General features: G+C 46.0%; 1 protein-coding gene across 2 annotated transcripts in view; it reads left to right on the top strand.

The window, feature by feature from the left end:
- Positions 1-3637: 3637 nt before the first annotated feature.
- Positions 3638-26759, top strand: part of casz1 (castor zinc finger 1) — a 136195-nt gene continuing 113073 nt past the window's right edge. The window contains exons 1-2 of one of the 2 annotated variants that reach the window (XM_057042008.1): positions 3638-3807; positions 5188-5244. The gene's annotated coding sequence lies outside the window, so the exon portion shown is untranslated. Of the gene's footprint in view, positions 3808-4323; positions 4339-5187; positions 5245-26759 lie in introns of those variants that run through there. The other variant, XM_057042009.1, reaches the window with a different exon arrangement.

The following is a 26759-nucleotide window of genomic DNA, read 5'->3' as shown; positions in this document are numbered from 1 at the left end:
GTGGGCATGGCGACAGCTGTCCGATCTTCCCCTCACCCCCACCGTCACCATTCAGAAGCGCTCCTTGTTTACCGTACGTGGGCAGCTGCCAGCGCCACTAACTTCCATAAGACAGCCACCTGCTAAAGGACATTTATACATGTCTTTATTTAATTAAGGTGAATGCCAGTTCATCTGCCCCCTCGTGCGCTGTGACTGATAACGTGTCGACCTTGATAAAGCTTCTGCCCGTGGACGCTGGCAGGGGGGTGGGCTCATCCATTGATTAAAATGTCACTTTTTCCACAAAAATAATCGCCGCGCCGCGCAGATTTGACGTCAGACTTTACATGTTGGCACGAAAAAGAGGGAATAACAGTCGCTAAAATGCTGCCGAAGTGTTCGCCCGCACACAAGCGGTTTACAGTTTACCGTCAGAAACCTGAGCCTGTATTGATGAATATTAAACAGATATTTTGGTCAACAGAGAACCTCCCGGCCCTTCTGGGTTCTACTGCTTGGGGGGGGGGGGGGGGGTGTAGTGATGGCTCAGTTTTTGGCAATGTTCTTCTTTTTGTTTTTAAAACTTTCCTACTTTAATGTAACTTGCAGCAGCTGGTTAATGCAGCAGCTGGTTAATGCCTCCCTGCAACACGCGTCCTTTTAGAAGCAGAGATGGCGAAGCAGAGAACATGAAAAGTGCCATAATGACTGTGTGCCAGCTACAAGAACGACTTCTGAGCGCGCTCTGCTTGCACTAACTTGCATGTGTTTATTTTCACAGCACACCTGGGTTAGTCTATAGGCATGCTCCCCCCCCCTTTTTTTTTTTTGAAAATCAGTGCATTGGGTGTGTGGCAATAAACTGTCTGACACAAAAAAATTCTGTTTAAATAAGCGACACGTACAAGATGTTCTGCCGTGGGTGATAAGCCGCGGCGCTTAACCTTCTATATTCATAAAATCACCCCCCAAAAATCGCGTGTTTATGTCTTTTTCGGTAGTTTGGATAAAAACATTGAGGTTTGTCAGCTGGTGTGTGGAGACAACACTGGAGCAACAATACTAAGCAGCTGGTTTCCATTATTTCTTTCTGCAGCCTGCTAGTTCTGCCCTGTCTGGGGTCAGTAAACCTTTGCTTTCACCAAAACTGTTCGTTTTTGCCAACGCCGGCTGCATCGTGATCAGCTTTTAATCTATTGTAATTAGTTGCTTCAATGGCAAAAGAGTCAGGGGGGCAGAGGTGGGGTGGGCGGGCGCGCCCTGGCGAGCAGGCGTTATGAATCAACACTGGGCGATAAAAGCACTGGATCCCTAATGAATCAAGTGATCCTCAGAATAATCTATTGATTTTCTGGCCTTTCTTACTTCTTTATTATTCCGTATCCCAGTATTGCAGCATCAGGAGGAACCATCTGATGGATGGGGCGCCCGGACCTCTGCGGTGACCGTGGGGGGGGCGGGGTGGGGGGGTTGCACAAGAATGTAGTGTATATAAGACATTCCAAAGCAGTGGGCATAAAATATATACAATGGCATGCAGATTTATGCCTTATAAGGCTTGCTTTTTTAAGGAACAGTCAGTGCCGACGTTCCCAACTAAACACACGTTTTAAGCACCAGGACAACGGGAGGAAGACGGGGAGGCCGCATGAGACTAAACACCGGTAGGAAAGGCTCCAGTTTGGGTGCACAAACTAATAATGATCCTTGATTATGGGATGTACATGAAGCAGCAGGTGACTCTTTTTTGTCAGCTTGTTAGTCGACTTTGCTATTGATCCCTCCGGTCTTTATTATGTACGACGGGTCAGGACGCATCAGAAAACTGCTAATTGGCAATAATCTGTTTGTCAATAGTTTGAAAGACGGCTGAATTTAGATAAGGAATGTTCAAGTTTAAAATACATAATCGCAGCCTCCGCTATTCCTATGGGCTTTGCAACTGGGAGGCCTTCAAGGAGTCTCATGCTCGGAATATTTTACAGTAAATTATTGATATCAGGCAGGTGGTGGGAAAGGTGAGAGAGAAGGAAAACAAAGACGGGAGGTGACATTAGCGCTCTGCCAATAGGAAGGTAAACTTTAAATTGATTCTGGAAACCGCTGGAGGGTTGATTCCCTGTTCAGATGACACCTCACACATATATGAGTCAAAGTCCCGTGAAATGACCGCAGACGTGTTTCAGACATGAAGTTTAACTCTCACAGAATCCATAAATATCAATTACGCCTCTCAAGCCATCAAGGACAACGCGAGTTGTTGTGTAACACTGGGAAAGGCAGCAAACGGGTCCCCTGGAGATCATCTCTGGGCACTTTCCAACATACAGCATCGCTCAACCCACAGGCTTGAATCTGCACAGCAAACTGATGTTTTCAAGCTTCAAAGTGGAGAAACTAACCGCTGAAGAACTGATGTTTGGGAGGAGAGGAGCAATTACAATGCTCTCCAATAGAACTATGGATATTACAGCGATACGACAGTAGTTTGGGTCAAACGTACTATCAAAGCATCACGCCAGATGCTATTTATAGACAATAAAGGGAATCCTCCCTTCACTGTCCCCTCCACACTTCATTTCAAGTGCATGCCAGCGTAGAGAAAGAGCTGGCTGCTGAATGACATTCAGCCACTGGAAGGCTGACTCCAGCAGGCTCCAGTGAGTCAGACTGAGCACTGCCAATAATGTAATAAAGATTTAAAAAAAGAAGAGCAAATGATGCACCGGTGCTGCGTGAGTCCAAAGTCAGTGAAATAACCTACTTGTAGGCTCCGGTACTGGGGCGAAGATGAAAAGCCTTTTTTTTCTACTGTAACCACAGCCAAGGCCTGTGTGGTCTTTCTGCACAGATCTGTTGATGTGATCCATAATGTTGACGATAGAAGTCAAATTAAAACAATCAGCTCCTTTTTTCCTTCTTGGCAGTCGGTTCTGACTGGATTGGAACTGTTGCGCTGTAAACGAGTTCATATCAAGAATCGAACCGTGAGATAGGAGAGAATTGAGGAAATGAGGGCAGAAGGGGGGAATAAAATGGTTCTTTTACTCATTTTATGGCAAAATTGACATTTTCCTGCATAAACTATACTGCTGTACTACCATTATCACTATATAATAAGTAATAATCCCACAAGTGGAGGTCCCTGTCTCCAGGTCTCTTTCAGAGCATCCGATAAAACGAGCCTTTTACATTTTCAGCTCATTTTCTAAACTAATCCAAGCAGCAGGAGCAGCAAATTTAAACATTTACCCCCCACGACACACCTTTAACATAGAGTAAATTAATCTCCTGACTGCGGTAGCTGTATTCACCTTCTTATGTATTTGTGCTTTACAGTTGTGTTTCTGAAGAGATAAAAGAGGCTGACCCAGGACAGATTTGTAGATAAGAACTTGAGCGCATGGATGGACAAGGCCGACCGTTTAACACCAGCAGAATGACGAATGAGGACTTTGAAATACACGATACGAGGTCAAATGTGCCTTCAGAGTTGCAGTTTCTGAGACTTGGGGAGCGAACGCGGTCCAAATGATGACCGTGACACTGTCAGACCAGATCGAGTCCGCCGCCAAACTCCGCTTCTGGTTTTCCAAACGACACCTGCTCACTGACAAATTCAATTAAGGACTCCTCTTCCCACTTGGAGCCGGTCTCCAGGGCAGATCTTCCGGGCGACTCACTCTCAGAGAAATTAAAAATTTTGCTCAAATTAACCAGAAAAACTGAAAAAAAAAATGTGCTAACTTTAGTAATGAACGCTCTGCTCCGTCCACCGCAAACGCCCGCGTCTCTTTACTTGGAAGCGACGGGGAAGTAGCGCAGGTAAGACTTTTCCTTTTCCTCTCAAACTAAACACACACGTCAGTTCCATTCGCACATGTCGGCCGCTGAAAGCGACGCCGAAGCGCCGGCGAGGGCGCTCGGAAAACAGGAGTTAGATGGCAGCAAACAGCTGATGGGAGGACGGGGCGGCGAAGGCGGCGTGAGGCTCCGCCGGCTCCGGCTCCGGCGCAGCAGCGGCAGCGGCCGCGGCCGCGGCAGCGGCGCCGCCGCCGGCAGCAGCGCCTCTATGAGGCGGCACACACACGCACGCACACACGCTTCACCTATGAAAATACCCACCAGGATGTCGGGTAAACTTTTAAAAACAGCCCACCACAGTCAGGTTAAAAAAAAAAGTTATAACAGCGTGACGTCAGCATGCCTTTATTTTGGCAAAGTTGAGACGGACGGTTGCAACTTTTTCTTCTTTCAGTTCGCACTTTTCTTTTTTAATGGTTCGTTCTGGTCGAACTCTGCAGCCACGAAGAACCAGCGGCGACCACGCGTCACCGGCAACGAAAGCATGTGTGTGTGCGTGTGTGTGTTTATTTATTTAAAATCTTTTATTCTGCTTCTGTAAAGTAGATTGTTGCCGCGGAGAGCGTCCGAAACGCGTCTGTCCCGTGTCTGCAGGCTCGGCCACGGCTGCGTCTGAGCCTAAACAGGTAGCATCACTGACCGTGAAAATAGGAACTGCTAAAAATGCAATCAATATTCTCCAACGCGGAAGTGCTGCCCCTGAAAACTGTGTTCTTCAGGGTTTCAGATTGGTGCAGGTCGGAGACGCCAAAACGCATTAATGCGTGACTTTATTTCAAAATGTTTATTTGAATTAAAAAATTCGGAAGAAATTTCAGTGAAAATGCCATGAAGAGTCTCACTCTCTCTCCCTACTCCCCCCCCACACACGCACGCGCACACACACTGTTCCTTGGTGGCTGTAAGGCAGGTTTTCTGACTTACAGGTTTTCTGACTTCCCCTACTGTAAAACAAACAATCCTTTTAAGAAAAATCTAAATACTTTTGCGTGTTTGCAGAGTTGTGATCCCCACAAAACATTGTGAGATTTAATTTGACTCTTTTTTTGTAAAGGCTCACTGTTTCTTCCCTTTTTGCTTTAAACAGTAATAAACGTGCGCGCTGCCTCTGCCTGTGTTATCGCCAGCGATGGAGATGAGGACAGGAATAGATCATTGGCACTTTAAACCCCTAGTTCTCATATTCTCACCGGATCTTTCTCCTTTGCTAATTATTGTGTTGTTTTCAGAGCAAATATGTCATATCCATGGCGACCAGGCAGCTTTATTGTCTCTCCTGTGCAATAGCTCACAAAAGTAATTAATTATCTTTTTCTCTCTCCCCTGTCTTTGGTTAAACAGATCATTCATGGAAAGCCATCTTCCATATTAAAAATGCCACTGACGCTACAAGACGAGGTAAACATCCACGTATTGTTTCTCCTTTTCACGGGTTTTGTTTCCCTCATTGATCTTTTTTTATTATTATTTTCATCACACAAATCCGTCTTTGATTTGGTAATTGACTAACGTAAATGGAAGCATTCGGCACACACCGCCTGCCACGAGGTGCCTTCCGCTCCGAACGCCGCAACTGTGTGCAGATGTACTCGTGCATGCAAAGCAAGCGCACGCTTGACACTTGAAAGAGGCAAGCGTCGGACCACATGTTTGGGCTTGAAATCGCGTCCAGTTTTATGTGATTTGAACTGCAGCAACCTGCCAGATGCAGGTTTGGGTGCAGGGGTTCACCTTAGTGCAACCTGACATGCATCTCCATGCTCCTCCATGGAGTGTGAAGTGATGGGCTGACGCAGGGTCCGTCTCGTCCCCTGTGCTCCCCGAGTGCATCCCTGCGGCGTGACAGCACATGTCGGCAGTCTGGAGCCTTGTCTTTGAGACTGGAGCTAACGCGGGTCCCCGTCTCTGTGTGGCACCGATGAGGCGCTGCGACGTCCATCTGTCACACGCGCTGCCCTTTTTTCCTACACCCACCCGTCCCTCGTCCCCTGTCTCGCTCTGCTCGCAGCTTCCTCGTCTCTACGTCAGCAGTAGGCGTGACTGTCCCGAGCGGAGACGGAAATTGTCCGTTTGCCACTGTTTTAATTGCGATTTGGTTTGGTGTTTATGGCTGTGGCCTTCTGATCGACTCTCCCTCTCTCTCTATCTCTCTCTCTCTCTCCCCTTCTGTCTCTGTCTCCATAAAATGTTGCCTGAAATGTTGCCCGTGGTCCCCGCGGTACGAGCTGAAAATCTCATTGTTTAATCACCACACGATGCCTGTAACATTCTTATTTCCTGCGGCCCTATCAGTCACTGAAACGCCTCGCCTCATAAGTACCTATCTGCATCTGTGTAGGGGTGTGTAGAATTAAACCCGTGTGTATTCCGTTTCCGTTTGACCTTGACGGCGGACCTGGGGACTTTCATGTCAAATGAGCGTCAGCAGTCTCAAGCAGCATTTCTCACAGGCTTCAGGAGCCGCTGCTACAGTTTCTCAGCGCACTAGCCCCAGCGCTTGCTTTCGGTGTAATGATTTCGAGTACAAACTCCAGCCACCACAGCCGTGGCGTTTGCCTCGTAAAAACCTGCAGCCTCCAACACGCGCGGCTCCACCAACGCAAGTACTGCATGTTTTTTTAATCATCATTATTGTTTTTGTTTTAGTGCTAAGGAAATGTCCTTTTTGCATGCTTGATCAGCCTGTGGAGAAATCCAATATAATGGAGGTTCAAGGTGAATTGCATCCCGTGCATTCACACACCCCCATCCACACCCCCTACCCCCACCCCACTGAAGGAACGTTCCGGTACAAAATAAACAAATCACACAGACAACTGTAATATAGGGTTGATTTTGAAGGCATGAAATAAGTATCGATTAAATCCAGCAGTTCATAGATGAAAATGGCCTTTTTGGTAATTTGTCCTGGGCCCTTCCAATACACTGGAGTAAGAGAGAGAGAGAGGGAGGGGGGGGGGGTGGGAAGAGAGGATGCAGGAAAGGTGGCAAAAATAGAGAGCGGGATAAGACGTGAGAACATGGAGAAAAACAGAGAAGAGCTTTCATTAAGTATAGAAAGGGACATGCTGGCCCGTCCGAGCTCATTATCATTCTTAATAAGTCTTAAGGAAAGAGGGAGCATTGAGTGTAACTGCACGGTAATCCTTACACTGGCCAAGGTTAGCGGGGACGTCAGCACATGTGCACTCTACTCAGCTGGCCACTTTGGGATTGGGAGGAGACCAGCGGAGCCCAGTCAGACTCCGCCCCCTTCTGCTTAGGAGTAAAACTGGAAAATTCGGCACAGCAGTGGCATAAGTGGACTTGATTAAAGCTCTAAATAGGACAGTTTGGACCTTGGCATCATCTACAGAACGGGATTCAGCCACAAAGTAACTACTGGCTGAACAGTGTGTCTAATTCACTGTTCTCTGGGTGTGCTCCAAAAACCAGCATTAAGATGAATTGGATAAAATGGTGACCAATTAAGTGATTTGAACATTTGCCCAGTCTCTCGTAGTGACATCATTGCCCCTGTGGAGAGACGGCTATCGATTATTTCACCATTTGTGTGGTTTAAATGTCATTTGTAAGGATTACTGCCTGATAGAAAAAACAAACAAACAAACTAACGTGTCATTAGATGAACAACTGACAGTGTTAAACAGTTACACAACATTTAAACCTTCTGCGGCTTGTTTTTATCACTTGATAGTGATTATGATTGATGTCTATCCTCTTTTCTTATCAATACTGAAGTGTTGGCCAGTGACGGTAGTTCAACGCTGCTGCCGTGCATGAAACAGAATAGTTCTCGTCCACTGTGGACATAAAAACTCATGATTATAAATTGCCAAAGCAAGAAATACGTCATTTCCTATGGAAGAACACAAGTGTGAAATCCTTTCTTCTTCTTCTTGTGCTCCACACCTCAGGGACGTCACCGTGGCGTGTTAGATTGTTGCTGGCGTCTTAATTTTCCCCACTGTCACGTTTAAAACTGTACTTGTTTATTAAAATCCAGGTTAATATGACAAACTCGCCACTTTTTATAAGCAGCCTAAAACCGTTCTGGGATGCTCTTGTGGGGCTCAGATGCGTTCTTCTTCTATGCTGCCCATCACATCCGTGGGTGGGAGGGTCAGCTAGTGGTGGAACCGTTTCTCAGGATTGGCCTGATTTCCAAATGTGGAGACCCCCAACAGAAAAAAAAGACTTTTACGAGCTGACTTTCAACATGAACTGATCACTAAGGCAACTAAAGATGACACAACTGAGGGGATCCCGCTCTGTGACAGCGAGCGTCTGCTAATTTGCTCAGATTAGAGTTTGGTTCTGCACCAGGCTGAAGGCTGTCGGCACCTGGCAGACTTAATTGTTTAAAAATCTCAAAGCACAGCGCTCCGCTCCAGGCCTGGTGTGCACCCAGGATGGAGGTGGAATAATCTGTTTAGGATCCACCAAACATGCAGGCCATCCTAGAAAGATTAGCCGGTCTCCAGATTTGTATTGTGAAGCTTCGTCTTTGCGTGATTGTCCAAGACGTGGACACAAGTCGGATGGACCTGCTGCCTTTTGCTCGTTTTTCCATGTTAAGTCGAGCAGAATAGTTGTTTTTTTTCTAAGTCGGATGCTCGGTTGGTAACCTGCTCCTTTCCCGACACTCCTCCTCCCACAAACGCCCCTCTGGGGAGAACTGGGAGGCAGAGGGCCATCACCATGGCGATCTGAACACAGATCCCCCACACGGCGGTCCGTTGTGACTGGCGTGCGTTGAGGTGAGATGGAACAAAATGTCGGAGCAACAGGGGTTTTTTTTTCTTTTTTTTTTCCTGTTTTTGTTTTTCGCCTCCGTGCTCCAGGGGCTCGTTGGCAGACCCTTCGCTCAGACTACAGGGACTCCTGCAGCGAGCGTTGGACTTAGCAAGTTGATTTAACAACTGGAGAATGGCGAGGAGCCGGCTTGATTAAGGCGGAATCTCATTCCGAGGCCAAAGTTGAGCAGAATGTGTTTTTGACCCAAACCTCTCGTCCGTCTGTATTTTTGACCAGATCGTTGAATCCATCCAGCGCAGAGTGTCCCATATATATGTAAAGAGCGGATGCATCAGCAGGAAGCACAAAAGCTTCCTCTTTTCTACTAATATTCCTCTGAGTTTATGCATTCCCTTTTCTGTCAGCGTTGGAAAGTCGGTCATTTCCGACAACAAAGCAACATTTTGGACAAAAACGGTGGGAGACATTGTCAAACTGAAAATTGATTTTAGATTTATGTTTCTTCCATATGCTACACTGCAAAGTTTACCATGTGGAGGAAAAACATCCAGCCCTCTTTGTCCCTCTTGTCGGACCGGTGATGTGGGTTTATGCATTGGCAATATAGCAAGAAGGTTCTGGGTTCAGTTCCATCTGCAGTCCAAAAACATGAGTGGATGATGTGTGTGTCCTGTGGCTAGCACCCTGCCCAGGTATTCCACCCACGACTGGGACAGACTCCAGCTCTGCTACCCAGTTCTGCCCGTTCTCCAGCGTTTAGAAGGTCTGTTCTGTTTTCTCTCAGCCTGTCCGGTCGATTTCGATGTGATTCTGTTGCAACCAGATGACGCAACCAGAAATACAACCTCAGACAGCCTCTGTGGGCTGTGAGTGCTGTGGGTGGGTTAAACTGGGTAAAAAGGGATGCGGCCATGAATTTGACAGCCCCATGCGGTTTATGCTGACCTTTGACCCGTCCTCATCTGGGCCTGCTATTGGCTGCAGGTCTCTGCGTAGAGGGAGTTCATAGGCAATGCAGCTTTTTGCCCCTTCAACTCTGCAGAAGACACAGGTTGTGTCCTATGACAGGTCCAGGGTCACCATGGCACCCAGAGGTCAAATCTGGGGTCATCCTGGGCCGGAAAGCACAGAGCTGGTTCTGAGATGAACAACAGAAATGTCTGCCCTCTGCTCTGAGAAATACAGCCGACACACCTGCTCCGAGGCACAATTGTAGCTAAATGTATTCTTTGAGATTCCGAAGCGTCATTAATATTTGTTGATGTGGAGGAGTCGGGGCTTCCCGTGCCAACTGCAGGAGTCCCTGTGTTCCCTGAGCAGATGCAAAGGTGCAGGCCCTGAGAGATCCTTAGACCCCTCCTCTACGGCGACCGCAGCCACAAACAGCTCCGTCTCAATCAGCTCCGCGCTGTAATCCCGCTGCAGAGCTCCTCTCGGCTAAGGGAGTAAATAAATTTTTCAGCATTTATTAGAATACAGCTTGCCAGAAGGGACTCCTCTCTGCTCTCCTATAGCTGCTCCAGTAATTAGCAAATTGATTAGGAGAACTTCAGCACACCTCCCCGGCTCTTATCTCCCCATTCTAGGACAATATTGCCGTGCCACGGGACAGCGTAAATATTTTAAAGGAAGCCCTCAGTGAATCTCATTAAATGGGGACGGGGACGCGCAGCCGCCTCCTGCTGAAGGTCCCAGCCAATTTTCTAAAGTATGATTAAAGAAAAGTTTAGGATTATTCAAACAAGCCAGGTCCTGTGGGTTCTGTTTTCTGGTGCCGCTGAGGACCACAGCGACCTCAGCAGCACCCCCACCACCACCCCCGCCTCCGTCCACCCTCCCTGTGCCAGGACCGCTCCCCTCCCCTCGGATCTATTAGTTTAAAATCATTTGGGTGATGACTCTTTGAAAGCGGTGGTCATCCCGGAATGTTATGTTCAAAAACGCAACAAAGACCTCTCTTTTATGCACAAATGCTAATTAAATTTTTTTTTACCCCCCATCCCTGGGCTGCAGAGGGAAAGACTTGGTAGCAATTTGGCAGATAATCAAATTGCATTTTAAATGGAGCCGTTTAAAGATGACTGGGCTCTGCTCGCAGGAAGACACACTGGCACAAATTGGGCTCCCATAAGCTGCTGAGAGGAGCTCCGCGACCAAATTCACATCACACACCGCATTTATGCAAAGTTATAATGTTTGTGTTTCTGTCATTAATGAAAAGTGGGTAAGGAGACTGGTTTAGACACTCAGGCGCGTTTTATTTTGCTTTTTCTTTGAATTACATAATTTCCTTCACACTAAGTGGCATCTCCCCCCCCACTGTGTGTCCTTACAGTCTCACTAATTGAGCCAAAATGCTAATAAGACGTGATCTGTCGACGGTTAACTTAACTTGTAAACATTTTGTTTTTAATTTTGGATTTGGCAGAGCGACAGACTGCGTGGAAAATGTTGTCAACAGCTATGTTTGTCTGGGAAAAGGAGCGTCGGCGTTCGAGGCTGTCCATCCACATTTTGTATACATCATTAAGTTCTTCGCGGCCCGTCAAATTGTCTATTCACACAGCATTCCAGTACGTATTAGTGACATCTCGTTAGCAGAAAACAGAAAATCTGACACAAAAAATTAGTGAAAGTGGTCTGAATTGCTAAGGTCTCAGAGTAAGCAGAAAGTGTGATTCTCTCAGAATCGGATCAGACGCGCCGCTCTTTTATGCTCAAATTCTTTCTCTTTTGGGCCCAAAAAACAAACAAAAACCCCACAGAGTAATCAGAAATTTTACACACCTTTTAAGGCGAGCCTCATAATTTCAACAGCACAACAACTGGAGCGGAACAGGGAGGGGTTCTGATTTTCAACAGTGCTGCAAATACTTTTATCATAGCATATGCTAATCATAGCCCTGGATTCATTACCGCATTACTGACAACCCCACAGTCCCACATCTGTCTGTGCGTTTGTGTTTACCGGTTGCAGTTATTAGACTCTGCCAGCAGGGGAGCTGTGCTGAACTCATTCTTCTGGCTGTCCTGGCACCAGTAGGAGCTGTGGAGTGACCCTGATCAGCTCAGTCCTGACCTCTTATCCCAGGAGGGACAAATTAATAATTGCGGTAGATGATGCTAACTGTTACCCTACAGTGATCGCACGTTGGTGCTACCTGGGCATTACCATAAATGGGTAATTAAGCTCTTTAAAACTTTTCTTTCATTTCCGCAAAAGAAAATGGAGCAGATGCTAACAGTAGCTACCGAAGCGCCTGCCGTGCCCGTCTTGTTGAATGACAAATATTGTTACGACTGCAATGACACAAGGAGGACTTGATTGATCAAGTGGGTGACTGATCATAAAAACGCAGTCAATATTTATCTGCAGCTTTATTTCCGCTCTGCACAACAGAGAAGTATGGCAGAACACACACAGCGGCGGCAGGCACATATTTACACACGAGTCCCCCCCCCGGGCCTGACGATGCTGCCTGTGTTTGTCACACAGTGAACAGTATCCCACGATGCTAACATGGACCCTGTTAGAGTATTTATTGAGTTGGAACAGAGGGAATTGGTCAAAGCCCAGCAGTTTTAGAGAAGTTGAAAAATTTCCTCTAATTACCCGACTGCTTGGATCTTCGCTCCCTGCCCCTCCGCTGCAAGGGAGGCCTCTTTTATTTGTAGAAAGGAAAATGTAGCTTCAGAGACAATAGGCCAGTTCTGTTTTACAGCATAGCAGACTTTATCTTTTTAGTTATAAAAAAAAGACTCAGACTTGGTGAAAGTTTAATTAATAAGGGACTTAAAGTGAGGGAAATGAGCAAGGGACTTGGGCCTTTAAGGGGGTACTTATTTTTTTTCATCTGGGCTATCCTCCAAAAAAAAAAAAAATCCCGTCAATTAGCGTGTTAAGCTGAAGAGACAAAAATGTCATTAGTTCTTGCAAAAAGAATAATTGGTTTTAAAGGTTTTGCTGCAGCGGCAGGCCAAAACACGAGCACGAGTGAGTGAGTCTTTGCATTTTTATTCATTTCCTTCAATTACTGAAGTTTAAAGAAAGGCTTATTGTGCACGTTGGAGGAGGCAGAGATGCTCTCCGGGACTTTTCTGTGTATTTCACTTTATATTTCAGGTCTTTTCTGCCTTTTACAGTGTTAAAACAGTGGGCGCGCCAGAAATCTCTCAGTATTAATGATGTATGAATCTTTTCTTTACTTTTGATTTGTCATCATTATTTCCTGGTCGCTGTAGTAATTAGTAATTATAGAAGGATTTAGTACAGCAGACAATCCGATTATTAACATTTTACTGAGCTGCAGCGGCTGATTAGGTACTCCGGCATTGATGATAAATGTCCTCTGCAATTTGATGCTAAAAAGTGGTATTTGAGTTTATAAGAGGGATTCTTGTGATTTCTCAGCAGATGCTTAACGGAACGTTGGCTCCACATCGGTGCAACATGCACTGATGGGATGGAAAAAGTCTCCACACTCCTGTGAAAATGCCTGTTAAAATAGGCTGAGACCAAGAGAAACAGAGTTTTTAATTACCTTTTTTGTAAGCTGTAACCTGAACAATTGATAAAAAAAAAAAAAATCCTCAAGATTTTGTGCCTAAGCTGACTGGACCCTCCACTTTAGAATCATCAAAATGGATCAGCTGACGAGCGGCTGCGCTGGTTATGTGTTTGCTGCTCGGGCCCCGGCCTGCAGCAGTGCTGGGAAAGGAGCCCTCGGAGCGTGGTTTTTCCAGTCGCACGCAGCCTCTGCCTGGCCCAGCCTCCAGCATGGTCATGGGTCCGGCCTCACCTCAGGCAGGGAGGTCAGGTCCTGCTGGGTCGGGCAGTAGAACTGACACCAGTGTGACCCCGATCTGATTCCACTTGGAAGGTTAAAATCAACAAACGTTTAACATTATTCAAACTGTTCTTTTTCATGGAAACTACACATTTCCCTCAGTGAAGTGTGAACGTGTGATCCTTCCTGCTGTCTTACATAACCGCACGCATGGTTTTTTTAGGAGTGGAGCCCAGAACGCGACACTAGCTTGTGCCACAAACAGCAGGAGATGGCTTTTGCATCACAGTGTGAGCCCCTGCTAAATGATTGGTTACAGGAGATCCTCCAATAAATTAATTGTTTCCACTTCATGGTTAAGTATGTGCTACTCTTCCAAATCGAGTGCTGGTACTTGGTTATTACACTTTAATAGCTCGCTTGCCAAACTAAGGATATATTACTCCATGTGCTGGCTCAGATCAGAGAAGATGAATTGGCTATTAATTAGAGTTGCACTCAGAGGGCACAGGGGAGAGACTACTCATAGTCTTGTAATCAGTTTCAATGGGGGCCCTTTTCTGACCGGGACAGCCGGGGCTGGCCGGGGTCACCGAGTCGTAACGCCAAACCCGCCACATCCGGCGGAACCGGAGAAATCGAACCGTCCTCTCGATTCCAACCAAGGAGAGGAGAGGCTTTAACATGCAGTTGCAATTAGATCTCTTGATGGTAGTTGGGAGCGCGGGCGGAAGAGTGCAGATGAGTTGAAGGCTGCGAGGCCCCGCGCGGTTTCTTAACAAAAGCCTCACGTCCGGAGCGTTTGAATTAGAAAGTTATGGAAGAAATATTTGACGGGCTGAGATGATTTGTGGGGAATATTATTGTTTGGCTCCCTTTTCTCGCGCTGCCTCTGAATTAGCCCTTTTATCACAATTAATCAAGCTGGCCTATAGGAGATGTTCCATCTTGAGCTCATCCACACAGGATAAATAAGTCAAAGCGGCAGGATATATGTCTTTTTATTGGCTGACTTGATCTCTGAAGCATCTGTAGCGGGGGGGAAGCTGTCTCTGCGGCGCGACTTTGTGCAAGAGTCTTTGCCATCACTCACTTTGAATGTGCCTTTTATGACTCGTTTTGTTAAAAACCTCTTTTTTTAATGCAAGGTATCAGGAGTTATGGCCTGTCTATGCAAATTAGGGAATTTTGACAGTTTGTTATTCATGTCATCGTCTTTTTAAACACTTAACGGCAATAAATATCAGCCCGACGGGCTGCTCCGAAAATTGCCACTAAATATTATTAAATATTTTAACAAGTTCCTTGTAAATATGCCTTAAATGTTTGAACGAGGGTAGGAAGAAAAATTGCCCTGCATCAACTTATTAGAAGCTATAAAACAGGAGGTGATTTATTGTGCTGGGGAAGCAACTCGGGCCATCTTTTTTGTTTTTCTCCCAACGTTAGCGTGCTTTGTCCTGACGTGCACATTAAGCGGAGGAGCATCATGTTAAAAGCCCGACGTCATGAAAAAGGTTGGCAGCGAGTGGCGCCGTACCCGAGGTCCGCGGAAGAGGGAACGATATACGACAGCTTTTTAAACTTTTAGAGCTGCTCGTTTTGAGGTGACACCGGCTTTGGCTTTTATTTCGCTTTTCCAGGTTTACAGGAAGCGTTTAAAAAAGAAAAAAAAAGCAAAGCGATCTGTCAGGTCCTTTTTGTTCTGATTATCACCTTTCACAGACTCTACTCCGCCACTCTCGTGACATTAATTGTGTTGATTTTATTTGGGTTGGAGCAAAATTCTGTTTATGCTGTTTGGACAAGAATCTAACGTGAACTTTCCCTGCTGACGGAATTTAAATGAGGCCTCAGATCTTTTTTAATTAGGAACTCTTCAGAGAGAAGCCGGCCTGTCTGAAAAAAAAGGGTGAGATTTGACACCTTTCCATCGGTTTAGGCTGAGAATTTAGCAGTGAAGCTGGGACGTGACCCTGATCTGTGTTTTACACTGGCCCCTCACGGACCCTTTAAGCTGCGTTGGAGGATTTACATTCAGGGGTCAACGTTCAGTTGGAGCGTTGGAGAGCCCCCCCCCCACCGGTTCTCTTTGCCTCTGGGATCTGATCTAGTGTGGACACTGACGTCACAACAAAACCGAGATCAGTAAAAGAAATGTGCGAGGAAAACAAAAGAAATTGGCCAAAAAAAAAAGCCAACTTGGGGGGAAACGACCCCAAGCTGCACGAGGACAGCGAGTCAACAAACACACAGATAATCGCCCCGATTCCACGTGCATCTCTTTGTCGTTAAAACATTGCGTCTCACCTTTTGTCCTTATTATGCGCGCAGATATAAAAAGAGAGGGCGAAGCCTGCGCAGTATTCCGAGAATCTCGGAGCTGTCTGTGCTCATCACTCGTTTAGCGGGATGTGATGGCTGCCATGTCAGCAACATGGCACGTCTCTGGTCTCCCTCTCCGGAGCACTCCCGAGTTTTCCCTGGGGTTGGCAGAATACGAGTGCCCCGCTGTCCAGCTGTAACCTTGCCACCAGCTTGTGTGTGCGCGCGCGCCCGTGCTGGCGCGTGTGTGATTGTTTTCCAACTCTAAAGACTTGAACAATGATGACTCAAGCCTCGCAGAGTGCACCTCGGGGATAATACAGCAGAAATAAAAATAACAAGTGGGGTTTTGACTGCTGTCAGACGTGAGAGGAGGCATTCTGGCACAGGGCTAAAAGCCCGAGCAGGTTCTGGCCCCTCGGTTCATTAGATTAGGCCGTCTCGTGCGCAGGAAGTGCTGAAAGGCGCCGCAGATCGTATCTACGCGAAATGCTGCCCTCATGTCCGGAGACAGTTGCCAGTCCAGTCCTTGAAATTCCAAAGTAGCTCTGAATTCAGTTAAGGTCTGAGGCTGCGGTTCTCCTCCGGTGGAGGGCTGGTTCATACATACATGTAATAAAACAGTCAAGTGTCGGGATGTCAGCGATGGTATTTAGGCGGTTGCTTGTCTGTGCCTGGCGCGGGAGAATCCTCTAAATTATGTATTTTCCTGATGCCGCCATATGGTGCTGTAACGCGCTTGTTTTGAGCACGCCGTCTGAAGCAATGCAGGAGCCAGGCGGGTGTGTACATGGGAGACCCCCATCAAACAATATCTCTGCTTTTTGTTAGTTCTTCTGCTGGGTGGGCTCTGTTGATGCAACTGTGAGAAACCTCGCACGAGAGCCCGCCTCTCATCTCCTCCGCCGCGCAGAGATAGTCCTAATTGGACCAAAATGGGAATGTGCGCACGGAACCTTGAAGGGTCCCGGGAAAAAAATAAATGAAATAAATAAAAGGGGGCCCTGATCTTCTTTGAAATGCCACTATTAACTGCCGCGCGTCGTCCCCAATGCATCTGTGATTAAACGCGCTCCTAAACTGCGCTGATTTGTGGGGGCACCTTGCTGATTTTATTTGCCACTGTTAACATTTTCCTCGCTGCATTATGCATGGTGGTGCGAGGCAGGAAGTGCTGCAAACAAATGGCCTGAGGGACGCAGCCTGCCAGAAGGGGGGGAAGACTAAAGAGTTCAGTTTGGACCGCGATGGCGCGCACATATCAGTTTCTTTAGGCACTTATTAAAGGCTCTGCCTGTGTGTATGTGCGTTGCATGTAAAGAACAAATTAGCCCCCCGATAAAAACGGACGATGCTCGTCTCTGTCTCAGCTAATCAACTCTGAATGCGCGTCTGATAGAATATTTCTGTCGGAATAATTGAAGATGATTCCTCCTGCTTCAGCATGTATAGGCTGAGGTCACTCCCACTAGTTAATCCTGACAGCCGGAGCAACGTGGGGCTGCTTCCTTTGTGTTTGGGGATTTTAATTCCTCATTGCGATAATCAGTGACTGATGGGAGCCCTGGTGCTTTATGAAGGCACGTCACGTGGTGCGGGCTCCCATTTGAACATGAAACGTCCAGAGCAGAAATGCGGATTCTCACACTGGAGGCGTGCTAACGCCGGTGATTAGGATTCACTTGATCTGTTAGAAATGCAAAGCTGCACACGCAGGTCCGCTCGTGTCAGCTGTCCCGGGCAGCGGCCCAGAGCCTCACACTTGGCAGGTCGTCGCAGCTCACCTCTGACTTACAACGCACATACAATTAAACAATGTGTAGCGACCCTGCGGTGTTATATAGACACCCGTGTTTCCATATGGAAGGGCGGAATCTGTCATCAGTGGCGCCACTTCTCAGAAAGACAGTAAAATGGCGTCTTCCTTATGTGTCACCACAGCTCCTCCTCCTGCAACGTCTTATTTTTTTTCTTTCAAACTTGGCTCATTGCTATTAAAATACTCTGCCTGGCATTAGCAGTAACTAATGCACCCGGCAACTGAGAGAGGGCAGATATTGTTTTCCTTTTTTTATGGCATGACCTTTGAGACTTTATTATTTTTTGATGAATAACTGTTTACTCCGAGTGCACGCACAGGCATGTACATTTACGTGGTGGCGGCGGCGGCAGCTCGCAGTCATTGCGCCTGAGCCGTCAGCTCGTACGCAAAGTTTGTGGTGGCGGGCTGGAGAGCGGTGTTAAATAGGTGGCAACCAATTCATTAGGATGCCTTTCAGAGCATGAAAAATGACCTTTTCCCTCATAATTGTAGCCTGGGTTCACAGATAGTTGACTGGAACCAGAACATATTGTACGTTGACAAGGATCACTGGAACAATTAGCATCACGTCTCACCAGTTTGGCCTGCAGGCAATAATTAGTGACAATATCTTTGGCAGCTTTGTGCTTAAACGGCTGGATTTAAACTTCTGAGTCTTTGCTTGATTAAATCCGGTAAAAGAGTATAAATATGATTGAGGGGGCACCATAACACACCCTCTGCAGAACAACAGCCCCCTTTCCATCTGATGAATGATGTGCAAATGATGGGATGACACCCTGCCCGTCCTGCTGACGCTGATGTTGTTTTGCAGGATATTTGTTTTGGGAGTTGGTTCCAAATGTTCCCTCAGTGATTCCAGGTTCATATGGGTAGATAAGGGAACCAGGAGCACATGACAGATACCCCAGTAACATCACCGATTTAAACACAATAACGCTGCACTCCTGTGCTCTGGTGCACTTTCTTTAAAGCCTAAAAGCTCTATAGGTGTACCTCAGGGTTCACAGTTCAGCCCCCCATTACTGTAATAGCGCCTCTCAGTGCAAGAAGGTTTAGAGTTCATTCTCAGGCTAGAGCGGCCACTGCACCACGTTGGGGTGATTTTGACAGAGGTTGGCGTTTATTTCCCCCAAACACCGACTGCGAGCTAAGACCCAGGTCAAGGCGTCTCTAAAAAGGCCTACGGTACTAGGAAAGCAAGGGAACTCACTTTGATTGACAGCTGTACTCTTAAGTAGCTGAAGCAAATCTTTTCCCAGGAAGTCAGTTCCTTTACTGTAAATGACATCATCGGCACAAGGTGGCAGCAGTTGTGGCCTTACCTGCCTTCGTTTTGGTCCAGTCTGAAGAAATGTAGACGTGTTGGTCTTTCCTAACTGCTGCCCAGTAAGAACTAAGAACTTTACGTGGCCGTTTTAATGTGATCTTCTTTTTGCGACCTCTTTGGATCATTCAGCTGATCTCTTTCTTTGTCATATTGTTTATTTTGCCACATTCAGTGGGAGATACAGCTCTTGTTTTCGCCACGTCGCTCACATCAGCAGAAACCCCCCCCCCCCCACCCCCACCCCCAGTCACATTTTGAAGAGGCAAATGGGGTTTAAGAGTGCAAATATTTAAGTTATTTGAAAATGTGATGCACATCTGTCAAACAGCCCGAGGGTGAAAACCAGCTCATAACCAGGCAACAAATGCTGATCTGTGACTTCTCTGCGGCAAAATAAAATACGGCTCAAGTTTTCATTAAGGTGCTATTGATTAGCTTTTCCCAGCAATGAATTATAGACAACGTTAAATAAAGGGGGGAATATTTTTATGACTTTGTTTAAGCTAAACCAAATTCCTCCCTGATTCTTGTGAGCTCACCCAGAGAGAAACCCTCCCCCATTTAAAATAATTGCCCCTCTTGTGTCTGCTAATCCAAATACCAATATATATCTATATATATATATATATATATGTATATTTGAGCAAATGCAGGTTGCTTTACATTTACTCTAGATCCTGTTTGAAATTTTGGGCTGTTACTTAGATCCCGAAGATCCTTCTGTGTTGCAGTGTTTTACAGTCTCATAGTTTGAAGGTTCTGGGTTCCAGTCCTCTGTGTGAGTGTATGAGTGCATGTTGTGTGTGTGTTTGTGTGTGTGAATGTGCTGGTTGCTGGCTTGGAACACTGTTAGCCGCGACGCCCTGTCGTCATCTATAAACACGAGGTTCCTCGCAGGCCCGGTTTCTTATGTTTCGTGTAAGAGGCGGAGAAAGCAGGAACCTTCCTCTCTGTCACGCTGTTTAACGTCACAATGATTCCCTGGTTTCACCTTTACGGTAAATTACTGGAATGTTCTGACTGTTGGCAATAACACTTTTTATAAGAAAATAATTGCGCCTCTGTGGAGTGAATAACAGTCCGACCTGTCTGTCCTGTTTTCCGCTTCTGAGCACAAAGAACTTTGTCTTCCCACATATAAAATGCATGTTTTTATAAGTAGGACGAGTCACAGAGCCGGGTTTATCAGCTTTAACATCTTTCTTATAAGATCTTTTGTCCTCAGTTGTGGCATTCTAACCCCCGACTGAACGTTAACAGACACATTCTCGCGTCTTGGTGTTTGTCTTTCATGTGAAATTGCTCCGACATCAATATTATTCAGCGCTGATGAAAACAGAACAAAACAATATGTGTAGGGAGGCAGCGGCTGCAGAGATTCACTGCTGGTGAAGGAAAAAGAACGCTGGAGAACAGCCGACGTCGTCACCCTGCCAGGTCGCCGGTAACACAGGTACTCTCAGCCGAGCTGAGTTTGAAAACACAGAGAAGTCAAAATAATAATTCCAGGCAGCTGCAGGAGATGGGAAGGTTTTGCAGGAGGGCCTGTCAGCAGTGTGCTGTGCAGGTATGCTGGAGACTCGGTGATAGAAATCTAAACTCCCCTGTTACATACCACTGAAAGAATTTGAAAACCAGGTGAAAAATTGTTTCTGTACAGTTTCATGTCGGGTCTTTTAAAAAGACGTTTGCACTCCTCCGTCTTTTTTTTTTTGTTGACTAATGCTTGCAATTAAAACTGTTTTGCATTTGCTCGGTCTAATTTACCAACCCAATAAGTTCAGCTGTGAAATATGTTATCTGGCACAACAAAGTGCCTTTTGTTGTACATATATGAAGATGTTTAAACTTCAAACTGGTTTTATAGCTGTATTTAACCTCAAGCCTCCTTCCTACAGTGCATTTCCGAGACAGGCAGCAAATGTGGCAGCCAGGTTGAATATCATTTCAGATGGCTGTTGTCAGTTTTGTTTTTTAAATCATTAACATGGTAAAAGCCTTTGAAATCCTGCTTCGGCAATTTATTAGGGTGCCAGAAAAATGGGTGTAAAGGGATGACAAGTGTGATATGAAGCTGCAGCGCAGTAAAAAGGCTGCCTCACATGTGACAGGGCTGTATGAAAGGACGCGCGGCTGCTCGTCACTGGTCCCCGCCGCCTCTGAATGCCGCAGGTGATTTGCAACCAGGTTCTCCTGCGAGTTGAACGGAAAACCTGCGGTACCCTCCGACCCACTTCCCATTAACGCGCATTTAACCAAGACGCGCCTCAACTCATCACCAAAAGCTGAGTTTTATTGCAGTTGTTGTCAGGAATAGCTTCCAGTTTACGTTTTCAGGTAATTATAGTGCCGCGCACGCCGGAGTGGCACAAATGAGCACTTTCAGGAAGGAATCAATTGGTGTGTTGCCCGTCAGCGCCTGTAAGGCCCGGACATCATAAACACGGCAGCACCGACGCCAAGTGTGTGACAACGTTTTATTGGATATTTCTGTTTATTTTGTTCTGTTCAAGTCTGAATCGGAACATTCTTTTAGCCTTGCAACACACTTTATTTAAAAGGTGGCAATAGGAAGTGGCTTTAGAGCATCGTCTTTTCAAACGTCGCACCTGAAGGAACTGGAAACATTCTCCTTTGGAATACACAGATTCATGCAGTTTTTTAAAATTTTAAGGTTTTAGCCTTGCCTTTTAGTCATCACTAAACATTTGAGGTTGATTCCTATGAAGGTTACTTTAGGTCAAAGCAGCCACCTGCTTTATAAGCACAGGTGTCCCATGAAGTTTTGAAATTTGACACGGTTATAGGTCAGAGTTCAAGGTCACTGGCATCCCACATCGTTCCCATGCTTGTGGACTAAAATCTGTGGAATGTTTCGGATTGTTTAATTTACAGTTAAGTAGAACCATAAAGTTGGACGTGAGGACGAGTCCCACTGCTACTTTAACCAGTTTAAAGTTCGCTGGTAGCCTCGAAACAACCCTCGAATCCCCCTTCATATTTTTCAAAGGGGCACTTTTACCGACTGACAAAGCAAACATTAGTGAGCCGAAGTTTTCACTGGCAGAATCCGTGTGGATGGGGAGCGTTGGAGTGCTGAGTCGGCGGTTTGATGTGGTTTGAAGTTTGTCTTTCACAGATGCCGCGAGAGAACCACTGATAGCCGGAACTGCCAGAAATAGAGCGCTCCTTTCCCTTTATTGCATGTGGAATTTCCTCATGGCTGATTGAAGTACCGGCATATTGCTGCCATATTCCTGTGGCCAGAGTGAGCAGCATAAAGGGGGCAGATGAGAGGCGATCAAAGCCAGAAACATTCGTTCTGTCGCTGACTTTTCCAGAGGAAAACGCTTTGTAATTCACTATGAGGCAGCCTTTACCTGCACTGCATGTGGGCCATCGATGCATGTAAAGAAATCCTATATGCACAGTGTTTACATCACAATCAGGAGGAGGAAAAATAACAATAACTAATCTTGTGTCATTTAGCTGTTCTATGCAAAGTTAATGTAATCCTCTAATGTTTAGTGTAACGCATCAATCATGAAAAAAATCTATTGTTGCATTAGCCTTGAAAGAACAATAATAATAAAAATGCTATAATGGTTTTAGCTTCCTTTCCATAAATCATACTGGGAGGGTGGGGCGGGGGCATCTTAACTTGCCACTTCAGCTCATCGGAGCAGTTGAAAGGATGCTGGATGCTGAGATGATGTTGAACTGTGAAGGGAGCCGCCGTTGGTCACTTTCCACTCGAAGCGGCTTGAAATACTGCGCCGCAACGCCACTGGCTGCTTCTAACCCGGGCTGACCCGACGCCTGCCGCCGTGACAGAACGCAGGTTTCTGTTCGATAGCCACTCAACGGGGGACTGTAAATCAGGGGTAAATGCATAAAAACAAAGGATAGGGGCAGATTTATTAGAACACTGCAAATCCTTTTAAACCAATATTAAAATAAAGGCCCAAATCAGGCGGAGCGGGTCACGTGCACCTGGGTTTTGAGCCTGGCTGTTGTAGCTGATAGGTTTCCATCGTTGGGGCTTGACTTAATAACACGGCTCTCACTCTCAGGCCACGCCGTGTCTTATAAAGTGTCTGATGTGTGGGCGCCAACGCGTATGGAATCACATGACTGGAGAACAATGTTCCTTCTGAAGAGCACATAAGGGTACGTGCATGCATGCATGTGAGGCCACAGCCGTTAGCCGAGCGCGCCGTTCAGTCATCATCATGCAGACAAACACAGTCTGTACGAACGGAGAGAATTTCCCACGCATCCGATCAGTGTGTTTGTGCTGTTGCATGCAGGGCTGCTCTGATTTCACACAGGAAGTGGGCGGAGAAGATAATTCTTAACTTGAGATGGAAGGAAAAACAAAAAGGCAAACGGAGAATTAATAAACCTTTTTAGTCGGCATAATCATTCATTTTGAGCCTAAACTGAACAGAGCAACAAAACAAATCATTTTTGGGGGAAGAATACATGTATTTTAATGCCCCCAAGCAAAACTAATTAAAGACGACACCTCATTTACATAAATAAGCATTATAATTTGCATGCATGCACAGGGGAATAGAGTGGGAAAATAAAGGAGTGTTTTGCAGTCTGCTAATTTCATTTTATTCAGGATTTAGGCTTCATAAAGATTCATTTTGGAAGGGAATGGAAAGTAATCAAAGAGGAAATTTGAACTATCTCCAAAGATGCAGCAGCCCTCTATTGAAAGGGCTTTTTCCGAGTCACCAGATGACTCCTAATCTGGAGTGGCACTTCCTGGCAATGTTCCAACACCCAACTCCTTGAAAGGTAAAAAATAAAAAAAATTTAGAGCTCAATTTATTAGTATGCAGTTCTGGCATCGCATCGAGAATTAATGGCGGTGACTGATAATGACTGTAATCGTGGCACAAATGGGGTGTTGAAATAGCAAACAACGGGCACAAGGCATGTAATGGGGATTTTATTAATTACCCAGGGCCCCCAGTATGAGCAGTCTGCAGGATTTACTGTGGCCATGCCAGCCGGCCGCACAGGGGTCACCCAGTCTAATCCGACAGTGAAAGGGTCACCACCGCCCACGTTGCCTCAACACACCGCTATGATATCAGGGATTTCAACTGTAAAATATTAGTTATTCGGGTTTTGACCTGCAAAAATTTCCCTGACCGAGAATTGTCCTTTAATAAAGCAGAGTGGGTTTAAAAGCCCAAGAACAAAAGAGTCCCCCCCCCCCACCCTCGATGCTTTTGTCCCACCCCTGAAACGGAAATCAACATATGTTAGCACTGTCAGGTAGGATAAGCCATTCACACATCAACTCATCAACAAGAGAGGATTGATTAAAAGTCCTTTTTATTACTCGCTGCATCCTTAATGGACGCTAGACTTTCAAAATGGAAGAAACAATTAGAGTTTTACTGCTTTGTGGGCACTACCGATTTATATAAATCACTGCACGGGTGTAAATTTTCCAATAAAACACCGAACCACTCCTAGCATACATAATCAACATGTCCACACTGACTCACACAATCTCTTTAAATTGGTAGGACTCAACCGTAACACCAATTCAAGCACTCTCAATCTGTTGATTGGATGGTTGACACTTTGGCCTGCTGCCGCTAACAACACCCTCCCATAATACCAAAAACCAAACAAGGCTAACAAACAAAGCTAACTGTAGCCGTGTCCACAGTACAGAACCTGGCTAAAATGCACGCTGTATGTAAATACTGCAAATATGTTGGGTTGCGTGAAAGCCCAAAGCAGGTGATCAACCAGACTGGACTCTCCTCCAGGCCACCTGTGACCCATGCACGCCGTGGGTGGCGATGTCGGGATGTCACGTGACCCACCAATGAATCAGATGCAGGTCTGAATCAGAGGTTAAGGTGAGCATGCGACTCCAGGACCAAATAAACCGACCCTAAAGACGTAGACATAGATGGCGGTTTAGACCTTCTGAGACCAGCGGCGGTAACGCCGGACGCACTGGCGCCGAGCAGCTGGCCTGGAACTGGTGCGGACCAGGGAATTTCAACTGTTTAATTAAACTATATTGCCTTAATAAATGATTCATTAAAAAGTTTAATCACCCTCAAGGACAAATTCAAGATATTGCAAATGTTATCCTCAGAGCGACGCTTGACTACGGTACACGCGTTGTACATGTTTGTGTGCACGTTGCGAGGAAACACTTAAACTTCAGGGCGACGCAGTGAAGCACCTTTGTCGGAAAGCCGAGCTCTCCTTAAAATTAGCTGTCCTTTGAAAAAAATTGACTAGGTGGTGTCCTGACGTGCACGACACAAAAGAACTCCGACGCTCCCAGTTCTATTGTCAGTCAGTTTAAAATAGAAATTTGAAATAATTTTCAATTAAAGGAGGACTCCTCCTTAAATGTTTGGCGTAAACTCTGACAACAACTTGGTTTCGTGATGAACCGATGGGAAAAACAGCAGAGAAAGACTGATAGTTATTAACTTATAATTATTAACAATTATACCACAATTATGAACTCAAATGCCTTTTTCCTCAAGTCACGTGACGCGACAAAGGTGTGCGTGTATTGTAAAGTATATTTATCACATAGTTTTGTTCAAAGGCTGCCTGTAATCTAACCTCGCTAAACCTCACTCTTCAGGTTCAAATTCCTTTTGTTTGCTTTTGGGTTTCGTTCTGAACCGTCTCACATTCCTCCCCCAAAAAATGATAATTGCTTCCAATCAGCGGAGCGCCACCAAAGCGCACATCAAAGACAACATTATCTTTAATTGAAGTTCAGAGTTGGGCGACAGGCACCACCGTCAGGTGCTCTGGCTGCACCCAGCAACGGTCGCTCACGTGACCCAGCAGCATCTCCGAGTTCACGCGGTTCAGCAGCCCCGATCCGTGTTTTCACTTTCAATCGCCAACATCAAAAAAACACAGTTTTTCCCCTACATCACGTGTCCAGACAAGCGGCTTGGCTCCGAGTCGCTCGTCACTTTGATTATGACGCTTTCTTTTATTCCCGTCGAATTTAACCCCAATCAGACCTAAAATGCTCCCTTTTTATGGGCCTTGGGCAGATGGACCAGCCCAGTTTGTGTTCTGCTGCTGCCGTAATGGAAAACACCGTTTTAAGCGAGTCCATACCCTGGCTGACTTGTGAAATACCTGCATTCTTGAAGCCTTTGTTTTTTACCTCAACTACCTGTCCTCTGGGTGTGTACACTATGTTTTTTTCATGCAGTGAAGTCATGAGTAAAAAATCTATGTAGAAACAGTCGTGCCATAACGTATCAAAACCTGTTTTTTTGTTTAATGATCCGGATCTTAAAAATATGAGCCGTGTCCGGGTGATGGCACGCCGACTGTTTTTCTCCTTTTGTTCCCTTCTTCTCCTGAATATGAGGTGAAGACAAAGATGAAACTCTGATGCCCAAGTTCTCGGCATTCCTCAGCGGTGACACACAACAGACGTATCGCCTTATTGCTCGCTTTTTTTTTTCTTTTGTAAACGCACAAAAACACAGCGTTGAACCAGATGTTCAGGTTGTCGTAGTGGAACAGAAGGCGTGCACAGGAAGATACTTTGGATTATGAAAGAAGAAATGAGTTATGTCAGTCTTGTTTTGGGGCGGACAGTTGGGGCACATCCCACGTGACCGTTGCTGTTTGAACAACAAATATTTGTCACGCTGACTTACGTCGAGCTGCCGCGGTCACATCGCTCACGTCGCCACCCAGGTTTTTTTTCGCCATATTACTGATTTCTGACCACAAAGGAAAATCTCCCAGCATCCCTCGTTCCACATCCACAAAGGCTTCAAACAAACCCTCTACCTCCAGAGGTGTATCACACGGGCCGGTTGCCTCACCTGGTCCTGTGTTACCTCAGATGGTT

This window comes from Takifugu flavidus, chromosome 8 (assembly GCF_003711565.1).
Source record: "Takifugu flavidus isolate HTHZ2018 chromosome 8, ASM371156v2, whole genome shotgun sequence".
Taxonomy (NCBI): domain Eukaryota; kingdom Metazoa; phylum Chordata; class Actinopteri; order Tetraodontiformes; family Tetraodontidae; genus Takifugu; species Takifugu flavidus.
Note: the sequence above shows the minus strand (reverse complement) of the source record. Positions and strands in the feature narration are given on the sequence as shown.